Here is a 7,327-nt window from a genome sequence, read left to right on the forward strand (position 1 = left end):
ATAATCACAATAGTCCATCAGTTAACATCTTGAGAAGACATAAACTGAAACAAATCCATCATTAAGACACCATTATAGTCCATTAGAGTCCATAATCCATAGCAATTCCTCTCTTTTAAACTTGTTAATAATAAACCTGGAAATAAAACAAAAGATTTAATAATAATAATAATAATAATAATAATAATAATAATAATAAATTTTAAAATGTAAAAATTATTTAAATTATTTTAAAAATGATTTTTGAATATTTAAAAAAATAATGAAGACTTTTTTGCTGAAAATATGTGAATAATAAAATTTTAAGTTCACCAAAAAAAATGTTAAATGTAAAAATTATTTAAATAATTTACAAAAATGATTTTTGAATATTTAAAAAAATAACAAAAACTTATTATTTTTTGTCAAATTCCTATGTGACTAATCAAAAGTAAGTAAAGAGTGTTATTGAAAATCTGGGATTTTTGTTTTCATGTACACTTGGAAATACAACAATTAAAATCTATAAAAATATCAGAATAGTAAACTTGGAAATAAATTAAACATTAATCAGAAAAATAATAATAATAATGAAAATAATTACAATAATGAAAAAAAATTTAACTCAAAAATTAATAAAGACTTTGGAACTAGGAATTGTTTTCTAAAAAAATGATTAAAAAATAATTGTAAAATGTAAAAATTATTTAAATTATTGAAGAATGAAATGATTTTTGATTATTTAAAAAAAATAATGAGTGTTATTAAAATCTGGTATCAGAAAAGACTAAAAGATTAAAAAAAAATAATTTAAATACATTTTAAAATGTAAAAATAATTTGTTTAAAAAATTATTTTTGATTAAAAAAATAATTGAAAAACATTACAATATATTTTTTTAATAATTTAAAAAAATTAATAAAGTAATTTTGGAACTTGGATTTTTTTTAAGGAAAATAATAATAATAAAAAATAATTTAAATACATTTTAAAATGTAAAAATTATTTAAAAAAATTAAAATGTAAGATTTTTGAATATTTAAAAAAATGAACAAAGACTTATTTTTTGTCAAATTCCTATGTGACTAATCACAAGTAATGAGTGTTATTAAAATCTGGGATTTTTTGGAAATGTAACAATGAAAATCAATAAAAATATCAGAGTAATAAACTTGATAATAAATAGAAAGATTTAGGATTCAAAAAATAATTACAATAATTTCAAAAATAATAAAAAAATTAACTCAAAAATTAATAAAGACTTTTGAAACTCGAAAATACTGTGAATAAGACTGAAAATCAATGAAAATATATGAATAATAAAACTGCAAGTAAACTGAAAGATTTAGGAATTCTGAAAAAAATAATAACAAAAAATGTGTTATTAAAAAATCTGGGATTTTTTATATATTTTTTAAATATCAGAATAATACATCTGGAAATAAACTGAAAGATTTAGGGTTCAGATAAAAATACAATAATAAAAGACATAATTTAAAATCATTAGAATCATTTAAAAATATATATATATATATATTTTTAATAAATTTTGAAAATTTATAATTTTTACAAAATTGATGGATTTGTTAAGATGTTAACTGATGGACTGGAGTGATTTTGTGGATTATTGTGTTTTTATCAGCTGTTTGGACTCTCATTCTGACGGCACCCATTCACTCCAGAGGATCCACTGGTGAGCATGTGATGGAATGCCACATTTCTAGGATTTGCCAATGATTTTGCTAGTGTTTGAAATGTTAGTGAATGTGTTTTTGACTGACAGCATCACAGACACAATGATTTTTCTCAGACTCGGATATGTCTCATTCATTTGTCCGGAGAGAGAGGCTGGCTGTGGTTTTTAGACGGTGTGTTTACGGGTTACACAATACAGTGGTTGTGCTTCATGGGACCGGAGCGTCTGAGAGCGGCTCAGAATGACGGCGAGAGGTTCTCACAGAGAGCCAGAGAAACACTTCCTGGAGGCTCATTTTTTTTCCTGTCCGTTCTCATCAATGGCATTCCAGACCGAGCCTCTCTTCTCCCGGACAGACAAAAGCATCACATTCCTCTGCTGTCCTCTGGCCGGCCCGTCCATCTCATTCACAAACACACACACACACACACACACACACACACACACACACACACACACACACACACACACACACACACACACACACACACACACACACACACACACACACACACACACACACATATACAAAACCAGCTTCCCAGCTCTGGATTCTCACTGAGAAATTAACATCAAGTACAAACTACAGACTGAGAAAAAAAAAATCACAACTCACATCTAATAAAAAAAAAAAGTCTAAAGTAACACAGATATATTTGTAGCAATAGCCAAAAATACACTGTATGGGTCAAAATGATTGATTTTATGCCAAAAATCAATAAAATATTATATAGATCATGTTCCATGAAGGTATTTTCTAAATTTCCTACCATAAATATATCAAATTTTACATTTTGATTAGTAATATGCATTACTAAGAACTTCATTTGGACAACTTTAAAGGCTATTTTCTCAATCTTTAGATTTTTTTGCACCCTCAGATTGCAGATTTTCAAATAGTTGTATTAATTATTAATTGCTACTTGTTACAGAATGTTTAGAGAATATTTGAAAGTAACATTCAAATATTTAAAAACATTCAAACCATGTACCGTAAATATATCAATACTTAATTTCTGATTAGTAATATGCATTGCTAAGAACTTCATTTGGACAACTTTAAAGGAGATTTTCTCGATCTTTCGATTTTTTGCACCCTCATCCAGATTTTTGAATAGTTGCATTAATTGCTACTTGTGACAGAGCATTCCGAGAACATTTGAAAGTAACATTTAAATATTTAAATCTATTCAAACTTTGAAAGTAGCATGGGTATAATTGTAACAATAGCCACAAATACATTGAATGAGTCAAAATTATCTCTGTTTTTTGTTTTATGCCAAAAATCATTAGGATATTAAGTAAAGATCATGTTCCATGAAGATTTTTTGTAAACTTACTACCATAAATATATCAAAACTTAATTTTTGATTAGTAATATGCATTGCTAAGAACTTCATTTGGACAACTTTAAAGGAGATTTTCTCATATTTAGATTTTTTGCACCTCAGATTCCAGATTTTCGAATAGTTGTATTAATTGCTACTTGTTACAGAACATTCTGAAAACATTTGAAAGTAACATTTAAATAGTCAAAAACATTCAGACTGTTGCATGTGTGACTCTGGAGCACAACACCAGTCTTAAGTAACACAGGTTTATTTGTATCAATAGCCAAAAATACATTGTATGGGTCAAAATGATCGATTTTATGCCAAAAATCATTAGCATATTAAGTAAGATCATGTTCTACAAAGATATTTTGTAAATTTCCTACTGTAAATATATCATAACTTAATTTTTGATGAGTAATATGCATTGCTAAGAACTTCATTTGGACAACTTTAAAGGCTATTTTCTCAGTCTTTAGATTTTTTGCACCCTCATCCAGATTTTCGAATAGTTGTATTAATTGCTACTTGTTACAGAACATTCCGAAAACATTTGAAAGTAACATTTAAATATTTGAAAAACATTCAAACCATGTTGTACCGTAAATATAACAAAACTGGACAACTTTAAAGATGATTTTCTCGATATTTAGATTTTTTCGCACCCTCAGATTTCAGATTTTCTAATAGCTGTATTTCAGCCAAATATTGTCACAATTTCAAAACATTGACCCTTATGACTACTTTTGTGGTCCAGGGTCACAAATGTAAGAATGAATGAATGAATAAATAAATAAAACAGATTATTTTTTATTTTAATATTTAAAAAAAAATATATAGTTTAATATAGTTAATAATTTCTGTATAAATTAAATGTACATATAATCACAAAAAATATATATACAAATAAATAATTAAATATATTGTTATTAATATCAGCATATTAGAATGATTTCTGAAGGATCATGATAGTACTGAAGTAATGATGCTGAAAATGTAAATTACATTTTAATGTATGTTAATTATTAATTGTTATTACATCGTAGAAACTTCTTTAAAAAACATAAAAAATCTTACTGATCCTAAACTTTTGAACGGTAGTGTACATATAATTAAAAATAAATTAAATACAATTTTAATTAAATAATAAAATATATTAGCATTCATTAATATTAAAAATAATATAAAATAAAAAAGGAAAATGAATAAAAAAACATAATTTAACTTTTATTAACAGTTTGTATCGTACCTCTCAAAACTTATTTGCACATATTATCTTTATCATACAGTAACAATTTCTAAATAAAATAAATTTACAAATAATGAAAAATAAATACAAAAATTTAAAAAATAAAATATATGAATTAAAATTAATAATAAAAACTACAGCTTGTCTATGACTTTATAAGAAATCAATTAGTGAATAAACGTGACATTTTCAAATCAATATTAATGAGAGCAGTGATCCATGTGAAAGTAAACGTGTCTTCTCATAATTAACAGATGGAGATTGTATAAACACACAAAAAATATGCAGTCTTGATGGCAGAGAAATATAACAAGGCACTGGAGCCTGGAATATAATTAATGGCCTTTTGTCTGACTAAAGCATTTCCAGCATTTAATAGGGAATAAGAGATCTTTGTAAATTAAGATGAAATCAGAATATCACCATAATCTGACATTTCAATGCATATTACTGACCAGTTTGTGAATAAATATATGAAAATAATGGTTCTGTTTAATGTAATGAGTGATACATGAAAGAAGAACAAGACTAACTGAAATTATTTTATCACTTCATATTGTTATAGCTAAGCTGATTTCTAAACAATGATGTATTTATTAGCACATTTTAATGTGGTAATTCAACAATATATACAATTCAAAGTACTTTAATGGTATAATTGTGTTTAATACTTAAAACAAGAAAAAGAAAGATCAGATTACAATATCAAATAAAGCAACGGAGAATATAAATAACAGTAATAAAGTGATGAATAAAAACTAAAAGTTAAAATAAAAAACTTGTGTATGTAAATTTAAATAAACATTTATTAAGACATTAAAAAAGAAAAATACTGTAGTAATATATATATAAAATAAAACAGACATTTATTTAGACATAAAATAATAATGTAAATAATATTAAAAATAAAATAAATAAAAATGGTTTGTAATAAATACCTAAATGTATAATAATGAAAAACTATTAAAAAATATCAGAAATACAAAGTAGAAATTGCAAAAAGTTACAGTTTTTAATCTAGCTGTCTTTGTAATGTCTTCCTAGATGTTTAATTTATATTATACAATAAAAAAAATAAATAACAATAAAAATAATATTAAAATATGGTGCTAAGTAATGAATCAAAATAAATGTTAAAATGGCATTTATCAAGACATTAAAAAAGAAAAACACTGTAGTAATACAAATAAAATTAAATAAAAATTTTAATGAAAATTTAATTACATATAATTAATTACATTAAAAATAAAACACACTACATTTAAATGTAATAAAAAACATAAATAACAATAATACACACACACACACACACGCACACACACACACACACACACACACACACACACACACACACATACATACATACATATATATAATAACCCAAATATAAAGTTGAAAATAAAGTTGCAATAAATTACAATTTCTAATCTAGCTGTCTATAATATTGATATAATTGTTTATTTATTTAGCTATCTGTTTTATATAATACACACAAAAAGACAGAAATCAAATGGTGAAATAACAAACAAACAAACAATCATGTGAATGTCATTTTTGTGACTATTCTGTGTACTGTACATCTGCCTAACAGTAATAAACTCTAGTGTAGTGTTTGGCGGGCTCTAGGACCCAGAGGCGCCGCTCTCGCTGGACTCTCTCCGCAGGCTGGAGTCTCTCTCTGTGGGGAGTGCAGTGGAGGAGAGGCGAGGACACGCCAGTGCTCATCAAAACACTTTTACCTGTTTTCAGCGGGATTAAAGTAGCAACCGAAGCAGCGAGCTCCTCTACAGCAATGCGCCGGAGCCCTCAGTGAAATCCGTCTGGGTAAAGTGTCTCTCCATTCACTTTGATGGCAATTCTAGAAGCTCTGGCTGCGCTCAGTAGGATGCGGTTATTTCTCTCTGAGAGGCCTAAAATAAAACACTCTAACTGTCAAATGAAACCGCCCCGCACGGGCTGAATGAAGCTACTAGTTTAGCTGCTGGTTAAAGCGGTAATCTCTAGTTTAACTAGCGCGGGAGTGTCTTTATTAATCTCTTTATTGATCTGTCAGTTGTTACTTTGTGTCACTTTAAGCGCGCACGCGCAGGCCCAACGCTACAGTGTTACAATGTTTAAATGTAGCAATTTTCGAATGTTACAATGTTTCTCCCGCCGCTCTCTATACATTCCGACGTGTTTGTGCGTGTAGGAGCCATTCCTGCTGTGTTTACAAACGACATGTGCTGAACACACTGACAGACAGTGGCTCTGGATCTCTGTCTTCCTGTTAATATTTGATCACACTGTAATCTGAGGTGCTCTTGTTTACGTCTAAGAGATTACCATAGTACTACCGTGTTGTTTTGGGGTTGTAATGTAAGATGTCACATGACTGAGGCTGAAGATGCTGACTGTAATAATGAGCTAATGAGTGGATGGATGGATGGCTGACTGTAAACATTCTCTCAAACGCTGCTTTAGGTGATTTGTGGTTCTGTGCTGTGACTTCACCTCATCATGATGGATCTTGTTTACTTCAGGCTTGTTTAGTCTTTGATTCTTGATTGTTTTTGATTATAGGTTATGTGGAGCATTAAATCAGGCCCTTGGGTTGGGTGTACATTACCAGAGTTTACGCACACCTACTCGTTCCGCACGATTTCCACATTTTAGAGTAATGGTGAAGTCATTTAATCGATGAAATCACACAAGTGGAAATATGGGAATGATTTCATGATCCAAACATGTGACACCACTGCAGAAAGTTTGTGCTTTGTACGTTTTCTTCAATTTCCACTTCAAATGGTACATTAAAAAAATTAGTTAATTTTTGTTTTTTGAAAACGAAAAAAAAAAAAAAATATATATATATATATATATATATATATTAAACAAAAAATATGTATACTAAAATATATATATATATATATATATATATATATTTTTTTTTTTTTTTAATTTATTTATGTAATTTAGTATACATATTTACACACACATATTTACAAAATGTGAGGTTTTATTATTCATTTTTGATGTACTATTTATACATTTAATTAAATGTATTATAAACATTTTAAATTATATATATAT

General features: G+C 27.4%; 1 protein-coding gene across 1 annotated transcript in view; it reads left to right on the plus strand.

Annotated features, from left to right (window-relative positions):
• The first annotated feature begins 5,938 nt into the window (after positions 1 to 5,938).
• Positions 5,939 to 7,327, plus strand: part of akt1 (v-akt murine thymoma viral oncogene homolog 1) — an 84,057-nt gene continuing 82,668 nt past the window's right edge. Inside the window, exon 1 of the mRNA XM_073826540.1 lies at positions 5,939 to 6,079. The gene's annotated coding sequence lies outside the window, so the exon portion shown is untranslated. The remainder of the gene's footprint in view (positions 6,080 to 7,327) is intronic.

The sequence above is a fragment of the Garra rufa genome, chromosome 21, assembly GCF_049309525.1.
Source record: "Garra rufa chromosome 21, GarRuf1.0, whole genome shotgun sequence".
NCBI classification, from domain to species: Eukaryota; Metazoa; Chordata; class Actinopteri; order Cypriniformes; family Cyprinidae; genus Garra; species Garra rufa.